The following is a 16,499-nucleotide window of genomic DNA, read 5'->3' on the forward strand; positions in this document are numbered from 1 at the left end:
TTGGAGCAGTAGCAAAAATGGAGAACTGGAGACCGGGCATCTGGAGGAACAAACAGCTGTCGGAGTGGTCCTCCTCTCGGATTGGGGTGCTGGCATTGTGCCTCCCAGATGACTCTTTCAATGTCCCAGGAGAGGACCATGTCCAAGGGAAGGATATGGTCTGGAGTTGCTGGCTGATCCGCATGTGAAAACTGTCCAGACATTGCATCTGGCTTGGTATTCTTGGATCGAGAACAGTATGTTATGGTGAAGATAAATCTACCAAAAAAGAGCAACCACCTGCCTTGTCTGGAGTTAGATGGTTGGCAGACTGTATGTAGGCTAGATTTTTGTGATTGGTCCAGACTATGAAAGGCATGGCACTACCTTCCAACCAATGCTTCAATTCCTCCATGGCCTGGATGACTGCCAGGAGTTCAAGGTTCCCGACATCATAGTTTCTATCACCAGGAGTCAGATGCCGGAAGAAAAACACACAGGGGTGGAAAAGGTAATCTTCCTCAACTCGCCGGGACAGGATGGCCCCAATCCTAATGTCGGAGGCATCAACCTCCATGATGAACTGGAGGTCTGGGTCAGGCTGGATAAGGGTGGGTGCTGAGGAGAAATGGTGTTTTAGTACAGAAAAACAGTATCAGCTTCAGGTGACCAAATAAAGGGACTTTGAATGATTTGAGTTTTGTGAGAGATGCAACTACCTGATTGAAGTTCCTGATAAATCTATGGTAGAAGTTATCAAAACCAAGTAACTGTTGAAGTTGTTTGACAGATAAGTAACTGCATTGATCTTAGATAGGTTGGGCTTAATTTGATTCTTGGAGATGAATCCAAGGAAGCATATGGTGTCTCTGTGGAAATCACACTTCACTGCTTTAACAAACAAACAGTTCTGTAGTAAATGCTGGAGAACCAGACGGGCGTGATTGGGATGATCAATAAGGTTGTTGAAGAAAATCAGAATGTCATCTAAACAGACAAATACAAACCAGTTGAGGAAGTTCCTATGGACCTGGTTTATTAGGGACAGTTGATTAGGCTGAAGAGCATGACTAAACATTCAAAATGTCCCTGGAGGTGGTGAACACAGACTTCCACTCATCACCCTCCTTGACTAAGACAAGATGGTATGTATTCCGTCATTCTAATTTGGAGAAAATAGCTGCCCCAGGCAGGGAGTTGAATGCGAAATCGAGGAAGGGAGTGGGTATCGATTGTGGACCGTAATGGCATTATATGCCCTAAAATCGATGCGTGGGCGCAGTGTCCCATTCTTCTTGCCCACAAAAAGAAGCCTGCCCAGCAGTGAGGAAGAGGGTCGAATGAGACCAACAGCCAGAGAGTCCTTGATGTATTGCTCCATTGATTCCCCTTCTGAGTACTACAGGTTGTACAACCAACTGGTAGGGAGGAATGCATCCAGAAGCAAATCAATGGAGTAAATGTATGGTCGGTATGAATTTTCAATTTATTTTTTTTTATCTAGCACCAAATCACAATAAAGCTACCTCAAGGTGCTTCACATAAGTAAAGTCTAACTTTACCAGCCCCTAGAGCAAGCACAAATATGACAACAGGATAAAACCTCAAACAGAACAGACTCAAAGGGGTGACCCCCTACTTAGTGTCACATTTTAGCCATGATCGGGGCTTTGATTCTGGTTTTGCCTCTGTCCTTTCTTGGCATCTGCCCCAGCTTTGATTTATTAGTTGTTTATCTTCGTTATGTGTGTATTCTCTGTTCTATTTTGCTTTGCCACTTTGTTTCTTTGTTACTTTTATACGAGGTATGTTAGAAAAGTATCCGACCTTTTTATTTTTTCAAAAACCTGATGGATTTGAATCACGTGTGCTTGCATGAGCCAACTTTGAACCTTCGTGCGCATGCGTGATTTTTTTCACGCCTGTCGGTTGCGTCATTTGCTTGTAAGCAGCCTTTGTGTGAGAATGGGTGGAGTCTCTCGTTTTTTCTTTGCAAGGAAATGGCGGAACGACTGGAGCAGCGCGACTGCATCAAATTTTGCCAGAAACTGGGCGACAGCCAGGTGGAAACCATTCGGATTATTCAGATGGCTTTCGGTGACGATACTATGGGCATCACACAGATTAAGGAATGGTACAACCGGTTTAAAGACGGCCGCACAATGGTGGAGAGCGCGCCGCGCCCCGGGCGGCCATCAACATGTTGAACTGACCGGATCATTCCAAAGTGAACGCTGTGATGATGTGGGACCGTCGTGTGACTATCCGAGAAATTGTGGAAGAGGTGGACATCAGCACTTTTTCAGCACATTCCACTGTGACAGAAGATTTGGCCATGAAAAGAGTTGCAGCGAAATTCATCGGCACAAAGCTGATGGCGCAGCAAAAGCGCCTCCATGATGAAGCCTCACAGGACATGTTGGGACATGCCCAGCTCTTGCACCATTCTGAAGATTCAGACGGCTTTCGGTGGCTTTTCAGTTGTGTGACTATCCGAGAAATTGTGGACGAGCTGGGCATGTTACAACATGTCCTGTGAGGCTTCACGGAGCCTCACAGGAGCCTACACGGTGGCGCTTTTGTTCTACCATCAGCTTCGTGCCAAAGCCATCGGCATGAATTTCGGCATGAATTTTTTCATGAAATTTTTATTTAAGAAAAGTATTTGTTTCACAACAGTGGGTTTTAAACGGTTTCTCCGTTTGTTTACAATTTCCCCAGCCTTGGAGAACATCCTCTCACAAGGGACAGAGGAAGCTGAAGTGCACAAATACCACAAGGAAATCTCATATATATGAGGATACACCTGCTTGTGTGCAACACAGTAGGCCAGTGGGTCCTCTGTCCTGGGAATGTGAGCATCTTTCAAGTATCTAAAAACCAAAGAAAGATTCTGTTGTGATTTTTTTCAGGAGAAAACAAAAAACATATTATAAGAAATAAGGCTTTTTATTTACCTCTGGACCTCTGCAATGGCACGAGCTGTTGCATTGGTACTCTGTGTGCCTACATGGCTGTCAAGCAGGCCCCAGATATTTTCATCTTGTGCTGATGATATGGACGGTGATGAAGGTGATTGTGGTGGTGGTGGTGGTGGAATGATGCTGGCACATTCTCTAGTGAGCCTGTCAACTGCTGCCTGTGCGCTGGTGGAACTGCAAAATCCCATTTCTTTAGTGGAGGAAAAGGAGTGTTCTGATAAACTGGACCTTCAAATCTCGGTTGTCGTCCTGCGTCTTTGTCTGTGTGATTATTGTTTTTCTGTACTGATGGGGTTTTTTTTCCTCATTGCTGCTGTGTAACGCAGTGGCTATGAGTGTTTTTTTTTCTCCTTTTTCCTTCGTGTGTGCTTTTTTAATATGTGTTTATGTACCGGGCCGGCCTATGTGTGTTGTGTGTCGTTTGTTATGGGTCGGTCTTGGTTTGCTCAGCCCTGCTATTGACCAAGGCAGGGATGTACATCTGGAGCTGGTCCCCAGGCGCCTAATGGCAACTTCTGCTCCTACTGGCAATTAGGATAGATTAAATGCAGTAGACACATTTCATTGTGCAGGGAACGTGTTCTTTTGTACATATGACATTAAAATTCTTTTGAATCCTTTGAATCCTTTAAATCTGAGATCCACAAGAGTCACGATTGACTTTTTCTCCAGAATTGCAAATTTGTCATTGAGAGTTTTCTGGATATTGGTAGCCAGTTGCAGTGCTGTGGTATGTCTGGTGGTGGTGCAGTGTCTTGTGTTAAGATGTTTCAGCATCTTCACCAGAGGGATCACTTTTGAGCCTGATACCCTTTTCTCCTCAGACAGCTCAACAGTTACTGTTTTAAATGGCTTCGAGATTACAAGACACTGTTCAATAGTAATGTACTCCTCAGCTGTGAAGGGAATAGTCTGAGATCTAAAAGACGCAAGGGCAGCACTCAGTGGCTCTCGCTGCTCAAACAGTCTTTGGAGCATATCACAAGTGCTGTTCCAGCATGTATCAACCTCCTGAATCAGTTTCATGGCCTGCCCATTTGTGCCTGGACCTCACAGAGTTTTTCTTTGGCCCTGGTGCTGCACTTGAAAAGGTGTACCATTTTGCGTGCCTGGGAACGGATTCCCTCAAGCTCTGGGGTTTCATGCAAAGATCTTTTTACCACCAGATTGAGGATGTGTGCAAAACAGGGGACATGGTGAAGGTTTAAAACATTGGAACAGGCAATCATGTTCGCAGCACTGTCAGTCACCAGACTGGTGACCTTTCCGGTGATTCCCCACTGTGCCATTAAGGCTGTTTTGGCCTCTGCAATGTTTGCAGCAGTGTGCGCCTCGGGAAATTTTCTTACACCTAGAAGAAGAGTGGAGAGCTTCATTTTCTCTGAAATGAAATGGCACATCACTGCTAAGTATGCATCAGTGTTCAGTGAGGTCCACATATCCGAAGTCAGACTGACAGCTGACACAGTCTGCAACTCGGAAACTGCCTTCTCCTTGGTCTCCTGATACTTTCTCTCAAGCATTGACTTCAATGTCTTCCTTCCAGGGATGGTGTACTCTGGGTCAAGAAGCTGAACAAAAGCCAGAAAGTCTGAATTTTCTACAATAGTGGCTGGGCATCAAGGACACTCATGTCCAGCAAGGCTTCATCCAATTGTTGTTTCCTGGATACTCTAACATAAGAAACATTGTGTAAAAATAGGCAAAATATGTAATATATAAATTGTCATTGTAAAAATGTAATGTCAATCAATCAATCAATTTTTTTTTATATAGCGCCAAATCACAACAAACAGTTGCCCCAAGGCGCTTTATATTGTAAGGCAAGGCCATACAATAATGATGTAAAACCCCAACGGTCAAAACGACCCCCTGTGAGCAAGCACTTGGCTACAGTGGGAAGGAAAAACTCCCTTTTAACAGGAAGAAACCTCCAGCAGAACCAGGCTCAGGGAGGGGCAGTCTTCTGCTGGGACTGGTTGGGGCTGAGGGAGAGAACCAGGAAAAAGACATGCTGTGGAGGGGAGCAGAGATCGATCACTAATGATTAAATGCAGAGTGGTGCATACAGAGCAAAAAGAGAAAGAAACAGTGCATCATGGGAACCCCCCAGCAGTCTACGTCTATAGCAGCATAACTAAGGGATGGTTCAGGGTCACCTGATCCAGCCCTAACTATAAGCTTTAGCAAAAAGGAAAGTTTTAAGCCTAATCTTAAAAGTAGAGAGGGTGTCTGTCTCCCTGATCTGAATTGGGAGCTGGTTCCACAGGAGAGGAGCCTGAAAGCTGAAGGCTCTGCCTCCCATTCTACTCTTACAAACCCTAGGAACTACAAGTAAGCCTGCAGTCTGAGAGCGAAGCGCTCTATTGGGGTGATATGGTACTATGAGGTCCCTAAGATAAGATGGGACCTGATTATTCAAAACCTTATAAGTAAGAAGAAGAATTTTAAATTCTATTCTAGAATTAACAGGAAGACAATGAAGAGAGGCCAATATGGGTGAGATATGCTCTCTCCTTCTAGTCCCCGTCAGCACTCTAGCTGCAGCATTTTGAATTAACTGAAGGCTTTTTAGGGAACTTTTAGGACAACCTGATAATAATGAATTACAATAGTCCAGCCTAGAGGAAATAAATGCATGAATTAGTTTTTCAGCATCACTCTGAGACAAGACCTTTCTGATTTTAGAGATATTGCGTAAATGCAAAAAAGCAGTCCTACATATTTGTTTAATATGCACTTTGAATGACATATCCTGATCAAAAATGACTCCAAGATTTCTCACAGTATTACTAGAGGTCAGGGTAATGCCATCCAGAGTAAGGATCTGGTTAGACACCATGTTTCTAAGATTTGTGGGGCCAAGAACAATAACTTCAGTTTTATCTGAGTTTAAAAGCAGGAAATTAGAGGTCATCCATGTCTTTATGTCTGTAAGACAATCCTGCAGTTTAGCTAATTGGTGTGTGTCCTCTGGCTTCATGGATAGATAAAGCTGGGTATCATCTGCGTAACAATGAAAATTTAAGCAATACCGTCTAATAATACTGCCTAAGGGAAGCATATATAAAGTGAATAAAATTGGTCCTAGCACAGAACCTTGTGGAACTCCATAATTAACTTTAGTCTGTGAAGAAGATTCCCCATTTACATGAACAAATTGTAATCTATTAGACAAATATGATTCAAACCACCGCAGCGCAGTGCCTTTAATACCTATGGCATGCTCTAATCTCTGTAATAAAATTTTATGGTCAACAGTATCAAAAGCAGCACTGAGGTCTAACAGAACAAGCACAGAGATGAGTCCACTGTCCGAGGCCATAAGAAGATCATTTGTAACCTTCACTAATGCTGTTTCTGTACTATGATGAATTCTAAAACCTGACTGAAACTCTTCAAATAGACCATTCCTCTGCAGATGATCAGTTAGCTGTTTTACAACTACCCTACACAACTACTAATGTGTCCACAAAGATTTAATGTGGCCATGATGTGACCACAAGTGAAGTGACAATGATACTATTTCTGTGAACAGGTGACATTTGAAAGGATATTAAGTGATATTTTTCCAAGGTGATTGCTGGAGTGAGTGCTGCGAGTGAAAAATCCTTTTGCCCAAAGTTTGGTGCTTGTTCCTGGTGGAATGGAACAGAATTAGTAGACAATAGTAGGCTACTATAGACTACTATGATTATAATAATTCAAAAGAAAACAAAACAAAACAAAGATGAACCTCAATCAGTATTGCCATTGAGTCGACTTAGTTCAGGAGTACTGGAGGTTGACATTGAAGCAGCAGCACCATCCCCATGGCACGGAGGTGCCTCAGCATTGACGAAGTGTTGCCGCAATAAGATAATTCTTGTTGACACTGCAAACACAGAACCTTAAAATTATGGAATAGGCTATTGTGATAATGTATAGCCTATATGAAACCTTATTAAAAGTGAAATACCAGGCTATATATGCTTTTAAAATATGATGTGAGCCAACCTAGGCTACAAGCTAGTATCGGATGTTTCGTATATAACGTCTAAAACATGGTAACATGACAGCAGTAGCCTAAAAAAACTTTTTTTTACCTTACTGGGGATAATTAGGTCGAAATGTTCCCACACTTGTGATCTTTTCTTGATTGCAGTATTGTCCATATTAATTGCAAAAGCTTAGCTATGAGACAACGTGGCAAGAAACCCAACCGGAACATTTTTGTGTGTTTTTATCCATTGGGACAGTGGCATGTTTCGGACCCCTCCCAGCGTAGGAGTGACGTACGATGCTCCTCACGTCATTAGTCACGTGGTGGACACAAGCTCCAACACATGTCGGACGATATTGCTTTGAAAGGAGTGATACAAGCGTCTGTGCATCAGTACAATTGTCACGTCCTTACTTTCCAGCATTATTAGTAAATGCATGTGTAAAGTTGTGAATGTCACACACAGTCAACCGGTGCACTGAATTTCTTTTAACTTCTTCTGCTCCCACTAACATTCTTCCCATTTTATGTTTATTCCATATGCAAGGGTACCAAATAAACTATCCCGACATGTCTTCACGTCATGCCCATCTGAAACTCACACTCAGTGTAAATTAATGTTCTGTGTTCATGTTGACTGATTTGATGGAGTGGAGATTTCCAGCTCCTAAGGCTTATTTACATGAATTACCATATTTAAATAGGGGCATGGAAAGGGAGGAGCTCGGTTCATCTGCATGTACACTCAATTCCATGTTGACTGGGATGTACAAATGGAACACGCTAGGATCGATCTATATGCACACTTTGATACATCTAATTTTTTGTACTTATACCAGTTTCTGGGTTTTGGTGTACGTCATGTTTCAATAGCAAATCCATGCAAGTCTTTGTACATGAGGCCCCAGGTGAAGATCTCTGAGTAGCGATATGGTTTCATGCAGAGGAAGAGCACTACAGATGCAATGTTTGCCTGAGAATACTGATGATATACTATAGAGAAGGCCAGAAAGAGTTACATTGTGTGTTTGTGGATTTAGAGAAAGCTTATGCCAAGAGAAGAGATGTGGTATTGTATGAGGAAGTCTGGAGATGTATGTGAGGCTAGTGTAGGACAGATACAAGGATAGTGTGACAGTGGTGAGCTATGCAGTAGGAATGACAGTCTCATTCAAGGTGGAGGTGGGATTACAAAAGCAATTTCTTTCTTGTTTGCAATGGTTATGGATAGGTTGATGGATGACATCAGACATCTGCAAACATTATAGTCCATGTAGACAGGAGTCTTCATGGACTATAATGTTTGAAGATGACATTGTGATCTGTAGGGAGAATAGAGCAGGTTGAGAATAGCCTGGAGAGGTGGAGATGTGCTCTGGAGAGCAGGGGAATGAAATTAAGTACGAGCAAGACTAAGTATATGTATGTGAAAGAGAGGGGGCCCAGTGGAGTAGAACGGTTACAAGGAGTAGAAGTGTTGAAAGTAGATGAGTTTAAATATTTCTGGTCAACTGTCCAACATAATGGAGAGTGTGGTAGAGAGGTGAAGCATGAGTGCAGGCAGGGTGGAGTGGGTGGAGAAACGTGAAAGGAGTGATTTGTGACCAAAGAATACAGTGAGGCAAATAAGTATTTGATCCACTGTGCATTTTTCAAGTTTGCTCACCTACAAGAATGGAGCAGTCTGTAATTTTTATTGTAGGTACACTTCAACTGTGAGTGACAGAATCTAAAAAGTAAATGCAATAAATCACATTGTATGATTTTTAAATAATTAATTTGCATTTTATCGCATGAAATAAGTATTTGATCCAATAGAAAAATAGACAATATTGGGTACAGAAACCTTTGTTTGCAGTTCCAGAGGTCAGACATTTCCTGTAGTTCTTGACCAAGTTTGCACACTGCAGCAGGGATTTTGGTTCACTCCTCCATACAGATCTTCTCCAGATCTTTCAGTTTTAGAGTTTCAGCTCCCTCCAAAGATATTCTATTGAGTTCAGGTCTGGAGACTGACTCGGCCACTCCAGGACCTTGAAATGCTTCTTCTTAGTTGCCCTGGCTGTGTGTTTGGGGTCATTGTCATGCTGGAAGTCCCAGCCACAACCCATCTTCAATGCTCTTACTGAGGGAAGGAGGTTGTTTGCTAAAATCTCACAATACATGACCCCATCCATCAGCATTTCAATACGGTGCAGTTGTCCTGTCCCCTTTGCAGAAAAGCACACCCAAAAATGATGTTTCCACCCTCATGCTTCACAGTTGCGAGGTGTTCTTGGGGTTGTTCTCATCCTCCAAACACGGCGAGTGGAGTTGATACCGAAAAGCTCTCTTTTGGTCTCATCTGACCACATGACCTTCTCCCATGTCTCCTCTGGATCATCCAGATGGTCACTGGTGAACTTCAAATGGGCCTGGACATGTGCTGGCTTGAGCAGGGGGACCTTGCTGCCCTGCAGGATTTTAAACCGTGACGGCGTCATGTGTTACGAATGTAATCTTTGTGACTGTGGTCCCAGGTCTCTTCAGGTCATTGACCAGGTCCTCCCGTGTAGTTCTGGGCTTTCTCAGAATCATCCTTACCCCACGAGGTGAGATGTTGCATGGAGCCTCAGACCGAGGAAGACTGACAGTCAACTTGTGTTTCTTCCATTTTCTAATAATTACACCAACAGTTGTCTTCTCACCAAGCTGCTTGCCTGTTGTCCTGTAGCCCATCCCAGCCTTGTGCAGGTCTACAGTTTTGTTGCTGTGTCCTTAGACAGCTCTTTGGTCTTGGCCACGGTGGATAGGTTGGAGTGTGATTGATTGAGTGTGTGGACAGGTGTCTTTTATACAGGTAACAAGTTGAAACAGGTGCAATTAATACGGATAAAGAGTGCAGGATAGGAGGGCTTCTTAAATATAAACTAACAGGTCTGGGAGTGCCAGAATTCTTGCTGGCTGGTAGGTGATCATATACTTATTTCATGCAATAAAATGAAAATTAATTATTTAAAAATCATACAATGTGATTTTCTGAATTGTATTTTTAGATTCTGTCTCTCACAGTTGAAGTATACCTACAGACCTCTACATTACATTACAGACCTCTCCATTCACTGTAGGTGGGAAAACTTGAAAAATTGACAGTGGATCAAATACTTATTTGCCTCACTGTATCTACAAGAGTGAAGGGAAAAGTTTACAAGACGGTCATGCAATCAGCTGTGTTGTGCAGCTTAGAGACTGTGGCACTAACAAAAAGACAGGAGGCAGAGTTGGAGGTGGCAGAGCTGAAGATGCTGCAATTCTCCTTGAGAGTGGCGAGAATGGACAAGATTAGGAATGAACATATCAGAGGGACAGCTGAGGTTGGACAGTTTGGAGACAAAGTCGGAGAGGTGAGACTGAAATGGTTTTGACATGTGAAGAGCAGGGACGCAGAGTATATAGGGAGAAGGATGCTGAGGATGGAGCTCAGGGCATGAGGAGAAAAGGAAGGCCAAAGCGGAGGTTTATGGATGTGGTGAGGGAGGACAGGCAAGGTGCTTGGTGTTACAGAGGAAGACAGAGGTGGGACGAAGTCACTGTCAAGTCATGAATCCTCAAGTCAAATCTCAATTCAGCTTGCTAACAATTGATGGTCATTATGACTTGAGACTTGACTTGAGACTTGAGACTTACCGATTCATGACTTGAGAATGACTTGCTGGTGACTTTGTCCCACCTCTGGAGGAAGATACAGATGACAGGGTGAGATGGAAATGATTGATCTGTAGGAGCAGTCGAAAAAAGAGGAAGAATAGTTTCAAACAGCCTTCTTACAATGCAAAAACCCATAGTGTATAGTTCCTACATAAAATTCAAACTCCCCTGTTTTGACTTCAGAAGAGCTTTAGCATATTTATACTTGCTATTCTGTGGCCCTCCCTTTGGTTCAAATTTATAGGACCTCTTCCATAAATCCCTCCCCCAGCTCACCGTGTGAGAGAAATATATGGAAGCTCCACTCCTCTCTGCCTCCTTGATGACACCAGAAGCAGTCAAGTGAATCAGGCCCTGTGCATGGTGAAAGCAAAGAGCCCGTGCTTCATCTCTCACCTCAAAATCATTATTACCTCATTAAGTGTGATTAAGAGATCATTAACAGCTGCATGTCCTGTCAGTATTAATTACTGTGATGGGTGCGTTACACCCAATGAGCTCATCAGTGGGCTTAGCCACTTTAATGAACAGGGAAGCACTGTTTTACAGAGTGTGCTGATCAAACTTTGACGTGCTATTGTCTGAGCAGGTGAACATCCCACGACTGCATTATAACAAAATGCGTTGTTCTACAAGGAGACCACATTGAACACTCTAATTGATCTAAGTTACAGACTTGTGTTACTGTGTTCACCCATGAGAATGCACAGAACGAGACAACAAAAATTCTTAAAAAAAAAATCTTTATATTCTTAAAAAATTATGACAAAAAGTTTCCTGGCCTCATATATATATATATATATATATATATATATATATATATATATATATATATATATATATATATATATATATATATATATATATATCAGTCACTCTTTTTCCGTTAACTGGCTTGTTCAGCAAAAGAGATCAATGAATTTCTATTGCTAAGATTTGTGCAAAAGTTAATTTGCTAAGCACTAATTACCAGAGAAGGGATGAAGTCCCTGTCAAGTCATGAATCTGCAAGTCCCAAGTCAAGTCTGAAGTCAGCTTGTAAACATTTGGTGGTCATTATGACTTCAGACTTGACTTTGGACTTGCTGATTCATGACTTGAGAGTGACTTGATGGTGACTTCGTCCCACCTCTGCTAAATACTGACACCATGTAATCACTAACTTGCAGTCACCAAAAACACGCTTGACTTTCAACTTCATCTGAAATAAAGTTTTCTTATTTGTTTTCTTATGTCACCTAAAATATGAGAAGAGCTAATATCCTCAGATGTGGTGTTTACCTGAAAAAGATTCAGTTCCCTGCACTCTACAGGTCTGGAATGAATTATCATTGGTGACAAATGTTGCAGTGCTGTGATAAAAGCAAATCACCACTTGCATGTCATCAAATGATGTGCATGCGCACGGAGGTTCAAGCTTGGCTGATGCAATCACACATGATTAAAATCCATATAGTTTTTGCAAAAAATAAAAAGGTGTTGTGTGGGCCGCTGAAGAGGAGGTACTGCTGGCCCACCACCACCAGAGGGCGCCCTGCCTGGAGTGCGGGCTCCAGGCACCAGAGGGCGCTGCCGCCTTATGGGAGTAGCCTGGGTGACAGCTATCACCCATCACCAGACACAGCTGTTCCACTCAGCACAGAGGTATATCAGGAGGACGGGGTCTCCACCTCAGTGCCGAGATATCGCCTAAGACTGAGGTAATATTCTCTGCATTTATATTCTGAACAACCAGCTAAACTTGTTAAACCTTTTCAGGACTGTTGACTACTGATAGCTTCATTGCTTGGATAAGTACTCACCTTCCTGCTGTACTTTGACAAGAGGTGGAGGCGGCTTCTCCCCTCTCCGTTACTGGGTGCGGTCGCATCCACACCTGTATGTTGTTGCTCTCTCCCGCCAGCAGTACCGGATCCGACGAGCGGAGGCAGTGGCCACCTGGGAATTCGGGACTTGGCGGTTCCAGTATTTCCAGGGTTCGGTGGCAGAGGAGATCTGGGTGGTTCCGGTTCGACTGAGACGGACGTCTCCTACCTTCGAGCCTGCCCACACGACACCAGCGGATTCGACCCCAAATTGTGATTGTTGTATTTATTGTGCTCGTTTCACAATAGTAAACCTTGTTCTTTACCTTCTCCATTGTCCGTTCATTGCGCCCCCTGTTGTGGGTCTGTGTTCCTACACTTTCACAACAAAAAGGTCCGTTACTTTTCTAACAGACCTTGTATTTTGACAGAAATGCTGCTCATCATCAAAATGTTCCATGAATTGACAGCAATCCTGCCCAAAAGCATACTGTTACCACCTCTTTTTGATCTGGCTTGGCTTCTGCCATCCCATCTGGGAGTCATGGACTCTCAACCACTGCTTATTGCAGAATTCAGGGAAACTACCAGTACCAATGGGCCTCATGGCTTACATAGATTCTGAGAATCAATAGAGATTTTAAAGTTAAGACAGATATAGGATGAGTGCAGTATATTATTGTACCTACCAATTTTCATAGTCTTGTGACTGGAATAAACAGTGACCCCACTGAAAGCAATGTGACTGCTGATTTTACCTTCAGAAAGTTTCATCATTCATCCAAGTGGCTTCTTCAGTCATAAGTATAGTTTGATCAGTTGTATGACCATTCTCTCCTGCAACCTATCTCCAATCGAGCCACTGGAGTATTTAACTGCGGCTCAGACATCCAGATGGCACCAGATCTTTCAGTCTCCATTGTGGTACTGATGTCTATACCTAAAATCCGAGACGATATTTTCATGGCTTATAACAGAAATAACAGTTCACAGTGTGCTTTAGATCCTCCATGCCTAATCCACCAGAACTGTAGTGGCCATCTGCCTTGGTTCACCCATATTCAACTCTTTTGCCTGCCCTGCTCAGCTGTTCCTATCCTCCTCTGTCAGACCATTCCAGCCAAGCCTACCTACATCTTACCTAAATTTGTTAAGATTATGGCTTCAAGGCCCGAGGTCATCCATCAAGTTGTTGAGTTGCAGCCTGTACGGCAGTGTGGCTGTACAGGCCAATGTGGGCACGGTCTGCTACAGTTGTTGCAGGTGTAATCTGTCAGTTGGATGTCTATGGTAGAAAGTGCTGGCTGGAGTCTCTGCTGTCAGCGGAGCCTCCTCTCTCCCCACCAGGCCTCTCTCCTCTCTTCAGGTTTCCTGATGATGGTTCTGGTGGTGGACCACCAGCCGGCACAGTCTGCGGCTGCCAACTCCAGCTCCGCAGGCTTGGAGCCACCTGCTCTCAGTTTGCATTTGCAAATGTCTTTGAACCAAAGCACAGGTCGTCCTTCTGCTCTGGAGACTGTGGCCAGCTCACTCTACAGTTCATCCTTTGGGGTGTGGCTGTCCTTCATTCGCCTGACATGTCTGAGTCAGTGCAGGCATCTCTGGGTCAGCATGGCAAACATACTGGTCATCCTTGCCTTGGCCAGGACATCAGAGTTGGTGACACAGTCCTGCCAGGTGATGCCAAGGAGTCTTCTGAGGCTGCACATGTGGAAGGCATTCAGCCTGCATTCTTGGTGGGAGTAGAGTGTCCATGCTTCACTTCCATAGAGGAGAGTGCTTAGCACGCATGCCTGATACACCCTCATCTCGGTCATGAGCATGCTGTTGTCCCAGACTCTCTTCATTAGATGGGCCATTGCTGTCAATGCCTTGCCAATCCTCACGTTCAGCTCGGCCTCGAGGGTGAGGTTGCTGGAGATGATGGAGCCCAGGTAGGTGAATTGCTCCACCACTTCCAGGGTGTGGTCAGCGATGAAGATGCAGGGATCACTGCTGACATCTTGGTCCATGACCTGGGTCTTCTTTAGGCTTATGGGAAGCCCAAACTCACTGCAGGCATCTGCAAAGCGAGTGATCAATCTCTGTCATGCTTCCTCAGTGTGGGCAGTGTGGATGGTGAGGGCAGCATCATCTGCGAACAGCATCTCCCTGATGAACACCTTTCGCACCTTCATCTTTGCTCGGAGGCGTGTGAGTTTGAAGAGGCTGCTTCTGCTGTGGATGAGTATGCCATCTTCAGACTGTTGGAAGGCGTAGTGCAGCAGCAGAGAGAAGACACACCCCTGCTTCACACAGTTCCTAATTGGGAAGGGGTCCAAGGATGATCTGTCATACTGCACAGTGTCACTCATGTTGTCATGGAAGGATTGATCATCGTCAGGAGCTTGGGGGACATCCAATCCGGTGCAGAAGAGCGAAGTGTCCTTCTCGACTGACCAGGTTGAAGGCCTTGGTCAGGTCCACGGATGCACCAATACCAGTATCGGTTACCGTATTAATTTACTCATACTTGTAATCATAAAATGTGTCTGATACTCCGTGACCTGATACTGCTTTACAGCAACGTGATGTCAACCTCTCAGTGCGGGATTTTGATGCACACGCTCTGAAATTTCAGGAGTAAGACGAAATACATCCACCAATGCTGTCTGCTAATTGGCTGAGAGCTGCGGTGCATCATGCAGAGAAAATTCACATACATGGTAAATAAAAAGTCTTACCTGTTCGTGGAATTCATCACCATATGATCCTGAGAAATAATCCACATAAAGCCTCCTGAGTTTGGAACATAACATCTGAAAATACTTTAATTCCTCGTTTGGCTGGAAAAAAAGTTCCTCTGTGTCTTCACTTTGCACCGCAGTTCCTCCATCAGAAATCCGATCAGGGCTTGAGCAGTGGAGATTGTCCATCAGGTGGTGAGTTTCAGCCCTTGATGTGGGTGTTCAGGTGTCTCGGTCCGCTACAGGGATAATTCGTTTGCAGAATTTCTGTGACGCTGCGTTCGGACCCTCCGCTCACTTCCACAAGCTGCACTTTGTGCCAGAGGTTGGTTCACTGTGTGCCTCATTCATTAAACGGCTCATTTACCACACACAATGGGCTATTCTGTCTGAAACCGAGGAAACTATCCCATGATCCACGAAGGAAAAATAAAATAATGTTAAAATTGCTACATTTTGCTTCTTTGTGTCACGACACCGCACGTGTGTGTGTGTGCCTGTGTGCACGCAATGCCATGTGTGCGTAAGCCGTGCTCCTCCAATATTACATGTTTCACCTTTGGGGAAAAGAAACATTTACAGTTTGTATTTGTGTATGTTACCTGTACGTAAAGTCTTTAATTAAAAGTTAAAAAAAATAGTGTGGAGAGTGAAAGACTGTTTAGCTCAGTGTTGTAAATAAACATAACAACATAAACAGGCTTACAGCTGATAATGCAGAGAAGCTGCTTTTCATCAAAATAAATCTCTCACATTTTCAAAAAAAGGCTTTTAGTCCTCACAGACATAAATAAAGTTATTTATGGACAATTTCAGTTCAGTTATTGGTGTGGTATATTTTGTAGTGCTGAAGTTACATTTCACTGAGATGTTTGGCAGTGTCATGTTTGTTAAGAAACACACAATTAATGTTAAAGGACAATTTGTTGTAGTCAAAAAGTGATGTTACATGATTTAAGAGAAATGTTTGTAAATAAAAACAAAGCTAATGACATTGGTAGCAGTTACAGTCAAAAAGTAAGGGCCCCTTCATACCTAGTGTGAAGTTTGGTCAAATACGGTGAAACAGTTTCAATTAGCGCCCCACAAAACATTGCATCACCAGACAGGTGTGCATGATCCCGGTGTGAGGGTTTGTGCACAAAATCGTTTCTTTTGAGCAGCAACACAGTGCACCACATCGCGCCGCTGATGTGGATTAAATAAAACATAAAAAACAGCTGGTACCTGTGGAACCACATTGTGCTGCTGATGTGGATTAAATAAAACATAAAAACCAGCTGGTATCTGTGGAACCACATCGCATCGCTGATGTGGAATAAAAAAAGAAAAAACATAC

The sequence above is a fragment of the Thalassophryne amazonica genome, chromosome 4, assembly GCF_902500255.1.
Source record: "Thalassophryne amazonica chromosome 4, fThaAma1.1, whole genome shotgun sequence".
Lineage (NCBI taxonomy): Eukaryota > Metazoa > Chordata > Actinopteri > Batrachoidiformes > Batrachoididae > Thalassophryne > Thalassophryne amazonica.